Source organism: Raphanus sativus, unplaced genomic scaffold, assembly GCF_000801105.2.
Source record: "Raphanus sativus cultivar WK10039 unplaced genomic scaffold, ASM80110v3 Scaffold0869, whole genome shotgun sequence".
Taxonomy (NCBI): Eukaryota; Viridiplantae; Streptophyta; class Magnoliopsida; order Brassicales; family Brassicaceae; genus Raphanus; species Raphanus sativus.
Window position 1 is genome coordinate 10388 of NW_026616183.1, and position 18233 is coordinate 28620.

Sequence of the window (18233 nt, forward strand, 5' to 3'; positions counted from 1 at the left end):
TCCAATCATCTTGCTGCTTTTAATATCCTGAAACTTCACATCATCAGGGCTAAAGATAACATTACATTGCAAATCAGTAGCACATCTCTTAACAGATAAAAGATTTGAAGCAAAATCAGGCATATAAAGAGCTTGAGACTCCTTATCAAACAGCTTGAGACTTCCTATTCCTTTAATAGGAATCCTATCACCATTAGCAATCATCACATGACCAGAATGAGGGAGAATGTTCTTAATCAACCTAGTGTCACTTATCATGTGATGAGATGCACCAGAATCAACTATCAATGGCTTTGATGCACAAGACTTAGCAATGAGAGCAAGGATACTAGATGGCTTGAAAGAATGAATATGATCAGTCCTAGCAAGACTAGCAATACTAGAAACATTATGCATATCTCTTATTCTATCAACCATGCTATCAATGCTACTCATTTCCACAGGATTATCTACCATCCTAGCACCAAAAGAATACCCAAAGTCATTACCAAATTTACCATGATCCTTGAAGTGTTTTATGATTGCATCAAGGTCGGATTTCTTGATGTAATCATCACAAGGGTTGCTGCGGATGGTAGGAGCACCAGAATAGGCCACCAGGGACTTGCCATCACCACCAGCATCCTGCATAGCCACTTCCTGACTCTTGCTAGTACCAGCTCCACTCGATCCTCCACTTGAACTATCAGACATGTGAGCCCTTGCTTCTCTGTCCTTCATGAACTTAGCTGGCTTCAAGTGTGGATGGAGTATCCAGCAGCTGCTCTTCTTATGCCCATGCTTCTTACAGTGATCACAATTGCCATTGAACTTCTCATACTTCCCTTGCACTGCCTTGTTAGCTTGGTGACCATCTCCTGATTCAGCTTGAACCGCTTGGTTAGCTAGTGACATCTCTCCCTTCTTCCCAAATAGCCCAATAGAACCTTGTTCTTTTTGAATCCGGGAACACACCTCCTCAAGGTCTGGCAGATCATCCTCTCTTAGTAGCTTCAGTATCAATCCATTGTAGGCCGGGTTCAGAGTAAGAAGCAAGCCAAAGACCTTGTCTTGCTCTCTTCTCTTGTTAAGCTCATCAGCATCTAGAGTACTCGGCCTCAACATTTCCAACTCAGACCAGAGTGATCTGAACCTCCCCAAGTGTTTAGTGAACTCCATATCCTCTTGTACAAGCAGATTGATAGCTTGCTTGATCTCAAACACTCGGCTCAGGTTTGATGTGTTGCCATACACCTTCTTCAGGGTATCCCACAGCTCCTTGGCTGTTTCACAGTAGCTATATGCTTCTAGTATAGCCGGCTCAAGAGATGCATGGAGAACAGACATCACCAACATGTCTTCTTGTTCCCACTTCTCAAGCGCATCACTTGAGGTTTCTTCTCCCTCTTTTCCTTGAGTAAGAAGCTTTGGGGGATCTCCTGGTATGATATGCTTCCAGAGACCCTTGCATCCAACTGTGGTTCTCACCATCCGAGACCACACCAAGTAGTTGCTTCCCTTGAAGCAAACCGCCACCTTCATATTGTTGTATCCACCACTTTCCATCTTGAAAGCCGACACCTTTAGACTTCAACTAACACTTCTTGAGCTTGTAAACACCTGAACAATACTCAACAATCCCAGACTTGTACTCACAACTCCACACACAAGAGAAATGAACAAGCTTTCAAGTTACCCGCAAGTACACAATCACAAGAACACTAGTTTCTCTTTGGATCTTCACTAAGGAATCACCAAAGAGTTCAAAGATCTTAGAGTCTATCCGCAAACACAACTAAGAACACTAACTTTTCCTTGGATCTTCACTAAGGAATCACCAAAGAAAGTAAAAGTGCTTGACAAGTAACCGCAAGAACACACCAAGAACACAAACCTCTCTTTGGATCTTCACTCGGAATCACCAAAGAGTCTTCTCGAACTCAGATTGTCTTCAACCTGGCTCTGATACCATATTATTTTTAGTAATCTGAGTGTTTATGAAAGGTTGAAAGAGATTAAGAGACTAAGAGATTCAAAGATTGGTGAAATAGATTTCTAGATTTAATAGTAACCTCAAGACTTAGAGAGAAAGAGACTCATAACTTGCTTAGCTTTATTAATGAGAGACGATTACAAATATATAGTAAGGAGATAACAAGGGTTTCGACAAGAGGGTTAATCAAAGACACTATGCTAAGCATGTGAAGTCAAGGAAGAGTAAAGCGCCTGGTTTGAAATGCATGGACAGGAAGCTTTACATGCTTGATACCATCAGCATATTCCTTTCTACTTTCCAGCCTCTGACCGGCTGTATTGCGCGCCCTTCCTCCTTTCCAAACGGTCACTAGACCAGCACTCTTCAAACCCTCTTTTCCGAATGGAGTCTTTCCATACATCACACTTCCACTCTTCTCTTTTTAACCTCACTGCTCAGTAACTTTCCTAGTTACTGCTACAGTGACTTTCCAAACATGATCTCCTCTTCTCTTTCTCAACATGAACTCCTCTTCTCTAACTCATGAATATCAGCACCTCATCTCAACAGAGAATAACCAGGAAGTTGAATAAATCTCATAGGAGTTGTGAGTAAGAAGATATCCCACTTTCTATCCAGATGATTCCAGATTAGCCTGTTCGGACATATGACAATATCTTCATGAGTCTTATCAAACCAAGATGAACCACGATCTAAGAAGCTTTATTTGGAACCACTAATCAGTGGAGAATAACCACGAAGTCGAATAAATCTCATAAGTGTTGTGAGCAAGAAGATATCCCACCTTCTATCCAGATGATTCCAGATTAGCATGTTCGGACATATGCCATTATCTTCATGATTCTTATCAAACCAGGATGAACCACAATCTAAGAAGCTTTATTTGGAACCATTAATCAGTGGAGAATAACCAGAAATTTGAATAAATCTCATAGGAGTTGTGAGTAAAAAGATATCCCACCTTCTATCCAGATGATTCTAGATTAGCCTGTTATGACATATGCCATTATCTTAAATGATTCTTATCAAACCAGGATGAACCACGATCTAAGAAGCTTTATTTGGAACCACTAATCAGTGGAGAATAACTAGGAAGTTGAATAAATCTCATAGGAGTTGTGAGCAAGAAGATATCCCACCATCTATCCAAATGATTCCAGATTAGCCTGTTCGGACATATGGCAATATCTTCATGATTATTATCAAACCTATTATTTTAGTTTAATCTGAGTGTTTAGCAAGGATTTGAGAGATTAAAGAGAGATTAAGAGACTAAGTAAAGAGATAAAGAGATTATGAGATTGAATAGTAACTTGAGACTAGAGAAAAAGACTCATAACTTGCTTAATCTTATTAATGTTGATGAGATTAAAAATATATAGTAAGAGAGAGATCACTGGTTTGCGCAATGAACCTAGACAAATCACTATGCAAAGCATGTGAGGTCAACAAGGCAGGCTGGCTTGGTTTGAAATGAATAGCTGAGATAGCACACATGCTTTGGACCTTTACAGTCTGTCCAAAGCTGGCTTAGCGCGCCTCTCACTTTCTCTTTAGTGTGCAACGGTCTGATCACTATACTAACACTCTCCTTCAAACCAAACCACTCGACATCTCTTCCTCCTTAGCTAGGTAACTTCCTTTTACCTTTTACTATTACAGTAACTTTTACTGTGGTAACTTAAAAGTTACTGTAATAGTGTCATCTTCAAATATGCTCAACACTTCTTCTCTTCTCTTCTTATTACTTCATCTCAACACTCCCCCTCAAGCTTGACCATGTGGAACAAGTCAAGCTTGGAAAGCCATGAGGTCTTCCTCATTAAAAACCTCACTAGAGAAAACCCATGGGATAAAACTCTAATGAAGGAAAAAGAGTGAAGAACTCATAGCTAAGGGGATCAGCTCCTCTTGCTCAAATCAATGAGGCCCAACCTGATATGGATGGACTCCATTGTCTTCTGCCTCGCAGCCTTGGTGAACACATCAGCCAACTGATTTTCACTTCTAGTGTAACATGGTAAGATCACTCCAAGTACAATCATCTGCCTGACCTTGTGGCAATCAACTTTTATGTGCTTGGTCTTCTCATGGAACACCGAGTTGAATGCAATGTGGATAGCTGCTTGGTTATCACAGTGCATAGTCATTGGTGTAGCTTGATCGATCTCTAAGTACTTTAGAATCCCCTTGATCACTACAAAAAACTGCTTTTCTTAGCACGAAGAAACTGCTATCATATGTTTTTGATGGCTTATTATAAACCGCTATGTCTGCCCCAGCTATAATAGGTACACCACTTCCGATAGCAGTTTTGTACACACTATTATATATACGAGATATAATAGCAGTATTTCTTGTTTTCTGTTATATGGTTAATTTTATAAAATAATAATTTAATTTAAAAAAATTTAAAATTGTTAATAATATAAAATATAATAAATTTTATTTATAATTTAAATTGGTTTACAAATAGAATCCGGTTTACAATTTTATTTATAATATAATAAACCAAACCTATTAAACCAAAAACCTATCCTAACCCTAAGCCGCCGCTCTCTCCTTCTCCCGCATGGTCGCCACCAGTTCCTCCACCTCCAGCTCCGGGAAGCTTCTTCTGTGTCCTCCTCTGTCACACTTCTTCTACTACCTCTTCACCTTCGAGCTCTTTCAACTCCTCTAGCACACCATTCTTCCCTAAGCACCACCACCATACATCTTCTTCTTCTGCCTCATTTACCTTTTTTTATCAGAAAAAACAAAATTAAAATCACACTCAAAATCAAAATAAAAAGAGAGAGAGAGAGAGAGACTCACGGTTCCTCTCCATGCGCCCGGTTACTCTTCGATGCGCATCATCTCCGGTGAGCTCCGGCGTTCGTCACCGACGAGTCTTCTTCACCAGCGAGTCTTAGTCATCTCCATTATCATCTTCATATGTTCTCTGTTGACTAAATCTAAAAAAAAAACATGAGAGAAATCAGTAAACTTTCAAACTGGAGAGAGATGGGAGAGATGAGAGAAATGAGAGTGAAGAGAACAGGAACAGATTCATACAAAAGAAAAAAAAAAGAGAAAGAACGAAGAAGAAGATCTGTGAGTGTCGGCAGAGAGAGAGAGAAGAAAATAAAATAAAATAAAAAGAGGAAATCTGCACCCTTAGATTTAGGTTAATCCAACAGCTCATAAAGGCTATCCTTGTATCTGTTTCTGATTGGTCAGAAGTTTTGTTACTCTTTTTAATTAATTTTCATATAAATTTGGTTTATATTCTTAATGTAGTTTATATGTTTAGTATGTTTAATAGTTAAGTTTTATTTTGTGGTTTATATAAATCTAATCGTTAAAATTATAACTTTACCTTTCTTTTTTTTCTTTTGTCTTGTCTTTCATTATTTGATGATTTTTTTGTTTGTAGATTTTCAAGTTGTGTTTAATTTAAAATTTATATTTTATACTTTATAATTTAAATTTTAAGTTTCAGATTTTAAAAATTGGGAATAAAATTAGAAAATATACTTGTAGTAAAATTTAAAATAGTATAGATTATGAACAAATATAAAGTAATTGGGATTTTAAGATCAATATTTATTATAGAGTGTTTTGAGTTAAAAAAAATGGTGTTTGGTTTTAGATTTGTATTATTTTTGAAAATTTGAGTGTAGAGCTGTTTAAGAAAAAGATAAGTAGAGAACTTTAGATTTGAAGCTTGGATGTAGAGTTTAGGGTTTGAAGTGCAATGTAAAGTTTAGTTTTAAGATTTGAAACCAATTTTTGAAACTAACTAAAAGTTGAGTTTTTTATAAACTTAAGATTTGTAACTAAAGTATGAACAACATTGGTGTTGAATACAATATGAGTGTTTAATTATAATTTGGAATAAGGTTTGTGTATAGAGTTTAAGGTTTAAATGTATGTCTAGGGTATAGAGTGTAACTAAAAATATAAGGTTTGTGTTTTCAAAGTTATACTAGACCATGACCCGCCCTTTAAATTTTTCTTTGACAATTTTTTTAAAAAATTTGTGTATTTTTGTAATCATATTTGTGTTGAATATTAGTTTAGTTTAATATAATTTCGGTAACTATATTAAATATGTCAATTTACATAACTATACACTTGTACTATATGTATTTAAGAAATTATTTTTAAAACTTTATTCTTAAAGTTTGTAACATATTATATTTTCTTAGTATTTACTTAATATAAATAGTCAAAATATTCGTACTCAAATAACTTGAATCGATCCGAAAATCAAAGTATCATATTCTGTTAGACCTCTATTAAACATGGCTTGTAGATATGGGCAAAAAACAGGAACTGAACATAAATACCCGAACCAAAACCGAACCGAAGACCTTTAAATATCTGAATGGTTTCCATATTTCTATATCCGAAATAACCAAACCGGAACTGGACCGAGAACCGAAGGGGTACCCGAATATATTAACTATATATACATATAACAAAATTAAATATATATTTATAACTTAAAATTTTATTTAAAATATGAAAACATTTAAAAATAAATAAATTATTATAAAATATCCGAACTATCCAAATTATCCAAAAGTATTCGGATAATTTTATCCAAAGTAAAAAAAGTAATCCAAAATATCCAAGTTTTTTTTATCTAATTCATCCTAATTATTTATATATTTATCTTAAATAACCGATATTTTATCCAAACTATCCAAATCGGAATCAGAACCGAATGAGAACCGTTTTTTGGATATTTTCCGGTTCCTAGTTTTACTATCCAAACCGAACCAAATCCAAAAATGTATGAACCGAACCGAAAACAGGTCAAGTAATAAATGGATAGTCTAACCCCTTAACCGAACTACCTGAAACCCGAGATACCCGAACCAAACCGATACCCGAATGTCCTGGCCTAGCTTATATACTCGAACGGTTTTTAAAGTGTCATATCCGAAAACCAATATCAAATCCAAACCGCACCCAAAACCGAACAAATTTTTTGAAAAATGTTTGAATATAATAAATTTGATATATTCTATTAAATATATATGTAAATGGGTTATGGTCTTCACTGATTTTATGTAAAATCACATTTAATAAATATTTTTAATCGAATAACCTATTTAAAATCCGTTAAACTAAAAGAGTTTTGTGTGAATATTTATTTCTATTAAAAATCCACTTAACAAAAATAAAATTTATCATTGTTTTATCCGGTTCTTTTTAAATAATTATTTACCATTGGACATATATATATATGTGAGAGTTATACATTGTCATTAACAAAAACAAAATTAAATGATATATTTATAGGTTTTGTACCAGTGGGCATATATAATTGACTTGTTATATGTGAGAGGTTTAGATGGTGTTATTATGATTGGAAAAGTCCGTTGGTTGGTATCTGGATCAATCTCGAGTGACTTATAGTATTAATTAAGTTATTGTATTTTTAATATTTGTTTATTCATTAGTATTGTAATTAGGATAATTAGTTATATGATGGCGAGATTTTAGGTTGTTTAGGTGGTCAAAAATTCAGTTCCTAGATTATCCTTAATGACTTTTATTTTTTAAGACAAAACTGATGGCACAAAAAATAATATACCAGGGAAGAGTAAGGGTAATTTCATAAAAGGGTTCCTGAATTAATAGTATTGATATTAAGATTAAAATGAATAATTTTGAGTTTATGTTTATGATTTCAAGTTATAATATGAAAAGATTAGAGTTTTTTTAAGATTTTGTTTAGAATCTAGGATTTAAAACATGTTTAGAGTTTAGGGTTTCAAAGATTAGAATTTGATTTTTCATAATAGTTCTCAAAACAAAGCTATCATAATGTGCTATTAAAAAAATGAAAAAATTATATCTTGGCGCTTGTCTAATTTTCACCCAAGTATTGGCGGTATCAGTATTTTTCTTTTCCCGCTTACTAATTTTCCGCAATAGCATTTATTAACTGCTATCAATAAAAATCAAAATAAAAAATTGATCTTTCATAGCATTTCTGAAAACACTGCTATCATAATATGCTATCAATATCCCTTTTTTTTGTAGTGGATCCACACAAGCTCATTGTTAGCTTCAGCATGGCTCTATACTCAGCTTCTGCACTAGAACATGAGACCACCTTCTGCTTCTTACTCTTCCAAGTAACTAAGTTCCCACCAATGAAAGTGCAATAGCCAGTGGTTGATCTTCTATCAGCTCTATCTCCTGCCCAATCAGCATCACAATAGCCCACCACTTCTGTACTCTTGTTGCAACCCATCCATACACCAAGACCTTGAGTCCCATTCAGGTACATCAGCAACCTCTCTACCATTCTCCAATGGTGTTCCTTTGGAGCTTGCATATGCTGGCTTACCTGATTCACAGCAAAACAAATGTCAGGCCGAGTGATGGTTAAATAGATTAACTTACCAACAAGCTTTCTATAAAGCTTTGGATCATGGAAGAGCTTGCTATCTTCAATCTCCCCCTCACGTGGGACCTTGTACCCATCCTCCATAGGCATCTTAGCCACTTTTCCTCCATATGCACCTGCATCTTTCAAAAGATCAAGTGTATATTTCCTTTGAGAGATAAACAACCCTTCCTTTGCTCTGCACAACTCAATACCAAGGAAGTATTTCATCTCTCCTAAGTCTTTGATATCAAAGACAGACTTGAGATACTCCTTAGTTGCCTTGATGTTGAGATGGAGTGTCAATAATATAAAAGGAGAAGAGGAGAAAGAGTTTGAGTTGAGTTGAGGAAGTTACTATTACAGTAAAAATATAGTTACTGTGGTAACAAAGTTAGTTACCATGGTAAGAAGGTAAATCGAGAAGAGGAGAGCATAAGTGAGCCAAACACTCTACACCATAAGGAAGGTTTGGTGTGTGAGCTAGTGACCGTTTGAGGATAAAGTGGGCGCGCATTGACAGGCTGTAAAGGCAAAGGGATCTGGTCAAGATACCTTTGGCATCAAGCGTGTGAAGCATATGGTCCATGAGTTCAAAATAGGCGCCACTCCTCCCCTTGACTCTACATGCTTTGAATAGTGATTAGACCACTTAACCTTGTCGCAAACCCTTCTCTTATCTCCCTATATATATTGTAAACTCTCTTTGATTAATGTAAAAAGCAAGTTATGAGTCTTTCTCTCTAGTCTCAAGTTACTATTTACTATTCAATCTCATAATCTCTTTACTTAGTCTCTTAATCTCTATCTTTAATCTATCAAATCCTTGCTAAACACTCATATTAAACTAAAATAATATGGTATCAGAGCCAGGTTGAAAGAAATCTGAGTTCGTTTGATCTCTTTGGTGATTCCTTGTGAAGATCCAAAGAGAGGTGTTCTTGAGGTTTGAAGATCTAGTCGGGTTCAAGCTCAAGTTTGTTTCTTTGTGGTGTGTGGAGTTTCTTTACACAAGTTTGGTTCGGGAAAGCTTAGTAGAAGGTTGTGGATTCAAGTCTGGTTCGTGAGAAGCGGTTTCAAGATCTACAACACAAGTTCAAGGAAGATACAAGACAAAAGGTTTCATCTTGCGACATGGAGAGTGGGATGAACAACAACAACATGAAGATTGCGGTTTGTTTCAAGGGAACAAACTACTTGGTGTGGTCTCGGAAGGTTAGAACCACTGTTGGGTGTAAGGGACTTTGGAAGCATATCATACCAGAAGTAGCTCCAAAGCCAAAGCTTATTACACAAGGAGAAGATGGAGAAGAAGCTCCGGATGAAGCCATGGAGAAATGGGAGCAAGAAGACATGCTGGTGATGTCTGTTCTACACGCATCACATGATCCAGCCATACTGGAAGCTTATAGCTATTGTGAAATAGCTAAGGAGTTGTGGGACACTCTCAAGAAGGTGTATGGAAATACATCAAACCTTAGCTGAGTGTTTGAGGTGAAGCATGCCATCAATCACTTGGTACAAGAAGACATGGAGTTCACTAAGCACTTGGGAAGGTTTAGATCACTATGGTCTGAACTAGAGATGCTGAGGCCGAGTACAACTGAGCAAGACAAAGTCTTTGGTTTATTACTTACATTGAATCCGGTCTACAATGGCTTGGTAATGAAGTTGTTAAGAGAAGATAACCTCCCGGATCTTGAAGAAGTGTGTGCTCGGATTCAAAAGGAACAAGGTTCCATAGGGCTGTTCAGCAAGAAGAATGAGCTATTATTGGCAAATCAAGCCACACAAGGAGAGCTAGGAGAAGCTGCTCAAGCAAACAAAGCTGCGCATGGAAGGTATGAGGAGAGGAAGTTCAATGGAAACTGTGATCACTGCAAGAAGAAAGGCCATAAGAAGAGTCAGTGTTGGATTCTCCATCCACACTTGAAGCCAGCCAAGTCCTTAAAGGATCGCGAGGCAAGAGAAAGGGCAAACATGTCTGATGGTTCAAGTGGTGGACCAAGTGCAGCAAGTACTAGCAAGAACCATGAGATGATGCAGGGGCGTGACAGTGGTGATGGCAAGTCTCTATTGGCTTATTCGGGCACTCCTACCATCCGCAACAACCATGAGCAAGAGTACCTCAAGAAGTCTGACCTTGATGCTCTCATAAAGCTTTTCAAGGATCATGGTAACTTTGGTAACACTCTTGGGTACTCTTTTGGTGCTAGGTTGATAGAATCTCCTATGGAGATCATGAGCATTGATAGGATGCATCCGAGTGTAAAAGAAATGCATAATCATCCTAGGTTTGCTAGTATTGCTAAGACTGATCATGCATTGAAACCATCTAGTATCCTTGCTCTTATTGCTAGTTCTCATGCTGCTAAGCCCATGATAGTTGATTCTGGTGCATCTCATCATATGATTAGTGATACTAAGTTGATCAAGGACATTCTCCCATATAGTGGTCATGTGATGATAGCAAATGGTGATAGGATTCCTATTAAGGGAATAGGAAGTCTCAAGCTGTTTGATAAAGAGTCTAAAGCTCTTTATATGCCTGATTTCACTTCAAATTTATTATCTGTTAAGAGATGTGCTACTGATTTACAATGCAATGTGATCTTTAGCCCTGATGATGTGAAGTTTCAGGATATTAAAAGCAGCAAGTTGATTGGAAAAGGAGTGACCAAGGGTGATTTGTATTTGCTTGAAGATCTTGCTCCTGTTTCCAACTTTAGCTGCTCGTTTACCTCTTTTCCCACTTCTAGTTTGAGTAAAAATGCATTGTGGCATTCTAGACTAGGACACCCTCATAACAAGGCTTTTAAACTGATGTTGCCAGGTGTTTCTTTTGAGAATAATGATTATGAAGCTTGTATTTTGGGCAAGCATTGTAAAACTGTGTTTTCAAAATCATCTACTGTTTATGAGAACTGCTTTGATCTTATTCACTCTGATGTTCGGACCTCTCCTTGCTTGTCTAGAGATAATTATAGGTATTATGTCACTTTCATTGATGAAAAATCCAAATACACCTGGCTAACACTTATTCCAACCAAAGATAGGGTTCTTGATGCATTTAAAAATTTTCAAGCTTATGTAACTAACCAATATCATGCCAAGATAAAGATTTTCAGGTCTGAAAATGGAGGAGAGTACACTAGCAATGCATTCAAGCAACATCTAGCACAGCATGGGATCTTGCATCAAACGAGTTGTCCATACACTCCACAACAAAATGGAGTTGCTGAAAGGAAGAATAGACATCTCATGGAGGTAGCAAGAACAATGATGCTTCAGTCTAGAGTTCCTAAGAGGTTCTGGAGTGATGCTGTGACTACAGCATGTTACTTGATCAACCGAACCCCTACTTTGGTGCTGCAAGGGAAAGCTCCTTTTGAGGTATTGAACAAGTACAAGCCCTCTTTGGAGCACATGAGAGTATTTGGTTGCCTTTGTTATGTGATGGTGCCTGGAGAGATGAGAAACAAACTTGAAGCTAGGAGTGTGAAAGCTATGTTTATTGGGTATTCCTCAAGTCAAAAGGGGTACAAGTGTTATGATTCTGACACAAGAAGAGTGTTAGTATCAAGAGAAGTCAAGTTCATAGAAGAAAGAGGTTACTATGAGGAGCAGAATCAGGAAGATTTGAAGGATCTTACCTCTGATAGAGCTTCTATATTGAGAACCATCTTGGAGGGTCTTGGAATCAATATGACCCAGGATCAGCATATGTGATCAGCACCAAGAGAGCAAGGAGTGCCTGGTCCGAGTCAACATAGTCTCCACCTTGATCATGTGGGGGGAAATCAAACCAGAGAGAGTTCAGCAAGTGAAACCAGAGATAGCTCAAGTGGAGATGGAAGCTCTGGTTCTCATGATCAAGGTGTGGAGCCAAGTGATCAACATGGTGAAGCTGAAGAAAGTCAGCTTGAAGTAAGTGCTGAAAGTGGAGATGCACAAGAGAGTTCACCTCAGCATGGAGATACACAAGTGCCATTGCAAGAGCAAGTTCCATTGCAAGAGCAGGAACCAGAACAAACCTTGAGGAGGAGCACACGAGTTAAGAGGGATGCTTCCAACTGGGTAAACACGAGAGTGTACTACAATGCCCAGGCTGTGGAGCATCCTTCCCAAGCTGTGTGTTCTTTTGCTCACTTCCCGGAAGAACATTGTGCATTTCAAGTAAGCTTGGATGAGAGCTATGTACCAAGAAGCTTTGAGGAAGCTATGCTGATACAAGAATGGAGAGACTCAGTCAATGCCGAGGCTGATGCCATGATCAAGAATGACACATGGTATAAGAGTTCCTTACCTAAAGGGAAGAAAGCTGTATCAAGTAAATGGATCTTCACTATCAAGTATCTTCCAAATGGAAAGATAGACAGGCGCAAGACAAGATTGGTGGCAAGAGGATTACTCAAACCTATGGAGAAGATTACATTGATACATTTGCTCCAGTGGCTAAACTACATACAATCCGAGTGGTTCTATCGTTGGCAGTGAATCTAGAGTGGGATCTATGGCAAATGGATGTAAAGAATGCCTTTCTACAAGGAGAACTTGAAGATGAAGTGTATATGTTGCCACCACCTGGTCTTGAGCATCTAGAAAGAAGGGAAATGTTTTGAGATTAAAGAAAGCAATCTATGGTCTCAAGCAATCTCCTAGAGCTTGGTACCACAAGCTGAGCACAACCTTGAATGGTAGAGGTTTCAGGAAGTCAGAACTTGATCATACTCTCTTTAGATTGGTCACACCCTCAGGTATCATTGTAATCCTTGTATATGTTGATGATATTATCATCACTGGTTCTGATAAAACAGGTATCAAGGAAACTAAGGAGTATCTCAAGTCTGTCTTTGATATCAAAGACCTAGGAGAGATGAAATACTTCCTTTGTATTGAGCTATGTAGAGCCAAGGAAGGATTGTTTATCTCTCAAAGGAAATATACACTTGATCTTTTGAAAGATGCAGGTGCATATGGAGGCAAAGTGGCTAAAATGCCTATGGAGGATGGGTACAAGGTCCCACGTGAGGGGGAGATTGAAGATAGCAAGCTCTCCCATGATCCAAAGCTTTATAGAAAGCTTGTTGGTAAGTTAATCTACTTTACCATCACTCGGCCTGATATATGTTTTTGCTGTGAATCAGGTAAGCCAGCATATGCAAGCTCCAAAGGAACACCATTGGAGAATGGTAGAGAGGCTGCTGATGTACCTGAATGGAACTCAAGGTCTTGGTGTATGGATGGGATGCAACAAGAGTACAGAAGTGGTGGGCTATTATGATGCTGATTGGGCAGGAGATAGAGCTGATAGAAGATCAACCACTGGCTACTGTACTTTCATTGGTGGGAACTTGGTTACTTGGAAGAGTAAGAAGCAGAAGGTGGTCTCATGTTCTAGTGCTGAAGCCGAGTACAGAGCCATGCTGAAGCTAACCAATGAGCTTGTATGGATCAAGGGGATTCTGAAGCATTAGAAGATTGATCAAGCTACACCAATGACTATGCATTTTGACAACCAAGCAGCTATTCACATTGCATCCAACTCAGTGTTCCATGAGAGGACCAAACATATAGAGGTTTATTGCCACAAGGTCAGACAGATGATTGTGCTTGGAGTTATCTTACTATGTTACACAAGAAGTGAAGATCAGTTGGCTGATGTGTTCACCAAGGCTGCGAGGCAGAAGACAATGGAGTCCATCCATATCAGGTTGGGCCTCATTGATTTGAGCAAGAGGAGCTGATCCCCTTAGCTATGAGGTCTTCACTCTTTTTCCCTCATCAAGGTTTTGTCCCAATGGGTTTTCCTTGGTGAGGTTTTTAATGAGGAAGATCTCATGGCTTTCCAAACTTGACTTGTTCCACATGGTCAAGCTTGAGGGGGAGTGTTGAGATGGAGTGTCAATAATATAAAAGGAGAAGAGGAGAAAGAGTTTGAGTTGAGTTGAGGAAGTTACTATTACAGTAAAAATATAGTTACTGTGGTAACAAAGTTAGTTACCATGGTAAGAAGGTAAATCGAGAAGAGGAGAGCATAAGTGAGCCAAACACTCTACACCATAAGGAAGGTTTGGTGTGTGAGCTAGTGACCGTTTGAGGATAAAGTGGGCGCGCATTGACAGGCTGTAAAGGCAAAGGGATCTGGTCAAGATACCTTTGGCATCAAGCGTGTGAAGCATATGGTCCATGAGTTCAAAATAGGTACCACTCCTCCCCTTGACTCTACATGCTTTGAATAGTGATTAGACCACTTAACCTTGTCGCAAACCCTTCTCTTATCTCCCTATATATATTGTAAACTCTCTTTGATTAATGTTAAGCAAGTTATGAGTCTTTCTCTCTAGTCTCAAGTTACCATTTACTATTCAATCTCATAATCTCTTTACTTAGTCTCTTAATCTCTATCTTTAATCTATCAAATCCTTGCTAAACACTCAGATTAAACTAAAATAATACTTGATACCTGTTTTATCAGAACCAGTGATGATAATATCATCAACATATACAAGGATTACAATGATACCTGAGGGTGTGACCAATGTAAAGAGAGTATGATCAAGTTCTGACTTCCTGAAACCTCTGCCATTCAAGGTTGTGCTCAGCTTGTGGTACCAAGCTCTAGGAGATTGCTTGAGACCATAGATTATTTCTTTAATCTCAAAACATTTCCCTTCTTCACTAGATGCTCAAGACCAGGTGGTGGCAACATATACACTTTATCTTTAAGTTCTCCTTGTAGAAAGGCATTCTTTACATCCATTTGCCATAGATCCCACTCTAGATTCACTGCCAATGATAGAACCACTCGAATTGTATGTAGTTTAGCCACTGGAGCAAATGTATCAATGTAATCTTCTCCATAGGTTTGAGTAAATCCTCTTGCCACAATCTTGTCTTGCGCCTGTCTATCTTTCCATTTGGAAGATACTTGATAGTGAAGATCCATTTACTTGATACAGCTCTCTCCCTTTAAGTAAGGAACTCTCATACCATGTGTCATTCTTGATCATGGCATCAGCCTCGGCATTGACTGAGTCTCTCCATTCTTGTATCAGCATAGCTTCCTCAAAGCTTCTTGGTACATAGCTCTCATCCAAGCTTACTTAAAATGCACAATGTTCTTCTGGGAAGTGGGCAAAAGAACACACAGCTTGGGAAGGATGCTCCACAGCCTGGGCATTGTAGTGCACTCTCGTGTTTGCCCAGTTGGAAGCATCCCTCTTAACTCGTGTGCTCCTTCTCAAGGTTTGTTCTGGTTCCTGCTCTTGCAATGGTACTTGCTCTTGCTCTTGCAATGGCACTTGTGTATCTCCATGCTGAGGTGAACTCTCTTGTGCATCTCCACTTTCATCATTTACTTCAAACTGACTTTCTTCAGCTCCACCATGTTGATCACTTGGCTCCACACCTTGATCATGAGAACCAGAGCCTCCATCTCCACTTGAGCTATCTCTGGTTTCACTTACTGAACTCTCTCTGGTTTGATTTCCCCCCACATGATCAAGGTGGGGACTATGTTGACTCGGACCAGGCACTCCTTGCTCCCTTGGTGCTGATCCCATATGCTGATCCTGGGTCATATTGATTCCAAGACCCTCCAAGATGGTTCTCAATGTAGAAGCTCTATCCGAGGTAAGATCCTTGAAATCTTCCTGATTCTGCTCCTCATAGTAACCTCTTTCTTCTATGAACTTGACTTCTCTTGATACTAACACTCTTCTTGTGTGAGAATCATAACACTTGTACCCCTTTTGACTTGAGGAATACCCAATAAACATAGCTTTCACACTCCTAGCTTCAAGTTTGTTTCTCATCTCTCCAGGCACCATCACATAACAAAGGCAGTAAAATACTCTCATGTGCTCCAAAGAGGGCTTGTACTTGTTCAATACCTCAAAAGGAGCTTTCCCTTGCAGCACCAAAGTAGGGGTTCGGTTGATCAAGTAACAAGCTGTAGTCACATCATCACTCCAGAACCTCTTAGGAACTCTAGACTGAAGCATCATTGTTCTTGCTACCTCCATGAGATGTCTATTCTTCCTTTCAGCAACTCCATTTTGCTGTGGAGTGTATGGACAACTTGTTTGATGCAAGATCCCATGCTGTGCTAGATGTTGCTTGAATGCATTGCTAGTGTACTCTCGTCCATTATCAGACCTGAAAATCTTTATCTTGGCATGATATTGGTTAGTTACATAAGCTTGAAAATTTTTAAATGCATCAAGAACCCTATCTTTGGTTGGAATAAGTGTTAGCCAGGTGTATTTGGATTTTTCATCAATGAAAGTGACATAATACCTATAATTATCTCTAGACAAGCAAGGAGAGGTCCAAACATCAGAGTGAATAAGATCAAAGCAGTTTTCATAAACAGTAGAAGATTTTGAAAACACAGTTTTACAATGCTTGCCCAAAATACAAGCTTCACAATCATTATTCTCAAAAGAAACACCTGGCAACATCAGTTTAAAAGCCTTATTAAGAGGGCGTCATAGTCTAGAATGCCACAATGCATTTTTACTCAAACTAGAAGTGGGAAAAGAGGTAAACGAGCAGCTAAAGTTGGAAACAGGAGCAAGATCTTCAAGCAAATACAAATCACTCTTGGTCACTGCTTTTCCAATCAACTTGCTGCTTTTAATATCCTGAAACTTCACATCATCAGGGCTAAAGATCACATTGCATTGTAAATCAGTAGCACATCTCTTAACAGATAATAAATTTGAAGTAAAATCAGGCATATAAAGAGCTTTAGACTCTTAATCAAACAGCTTGAGACTTCCTATTCCCTTAATAGGAATCCTATTGTTGAGATGGAGTGTCAATAATATAAAAGGAGAAGAGGAGAAAGAGTTTGAGTTGAGTTGAGGAAGTTACTATTACAGTAAAATTATAGTTACTGTGGTAACAAAGTTAGTTACCATGGTAAGAAGGTAAATCGAGAAGAGGAGAGCATAAGTGAGCCAAACACTCTACACCATAAGGAAGGTTTGGTCTGTGAGCTAGTGACCGTTTGAGGATAAAGTGGGCGTGCATTGACAGGCTGTAAAGGCAAAGGGATCTGGTCAAGATACCTTTGGCATCAAGCGTGTGAAGCATATGGTCCATGAGTTCAAAATAGGCGCCACTCCTCCCCTTGACTCTACATGCTTTGAATAGTGATTAGACCACTGAACCTTGTCGCAAACCCTTCTCTTATCTCTCTATATATATTGTAAACTCTCTTTGATTAATGTTAAGCAAGTTATGTCTCTTTTCTCTCTAGTCTTGGTTACTATTTACTATTGAATCTAAGAACATTTCTTGACACTTTAGTCTCTTAATCTCTTTCAGTCTTCTTTAATCTTCATAAACACTCAGATTATACAAAATAATATGGTATCAGAGCCAGGTTGAAAGAAATCTGAGTTCGTTTGGTCTCTTTGGTGATTCCTTGTGAAGATCCAAAGAGAAGTGTTCTTGAGGTTTGAAGATCTAGTCGGGTTCGAGCTCAAGTTTGTTTCTTTGTGGCGTGTGGAGTTTCTTTACACAAGTTTGGTTCGGGAAAGCTTAGTAGAAGGTTGTGGATTCAAGTCTGGTTCGTGAGAAGCTGTTTCAAGATCTACAACACAAGTTCAAGTAAGATACAAGACAAAAGGTTTCATCTTGCGACATGGAGAGTGGGATGAACAACAACAACATGAAGATTGCGGTTTGTTTCAAGGGAACAAACTATTTGGTGTGGTCTCGGATGGTGAGAACCACTGTTGGGTGTAAGGGACTTTGGAAGCATATCATACCAGGAGTAGCTCCAAAGCCAAAGCTTATTACACAAGGAGAAGATGGAGAAGAAGCTTCGGATGAAGCCATGGAGAAATGGGAGCA

At 38.3% G+C, this 18233-nt stretch overlaps 1 long non-coding RNA gene across 1 annotated transcript; it reads right to left on the bottom strand.

The window, feature by feature from the left end:
• Positions 1 to 4392: 4392 nt before the first annotated feature.
• LOC130503224 (uncharacterized) lies at positions 4393 to 5127 on the bottom strand. The gene is made up of 2 exons (XR_008940694.1): positions 4793 to 5127; positions 4393 to 4715 (listed from the first exon to the last, which is right to left on the bottom strand). It is a non-coding gene; the product is annotated as an uncharacterized LOC130503224 (long non-coding RNA).
• Between the last annotated feature and the right edge of the window lie 13106 nt (positions 5128 to 18233).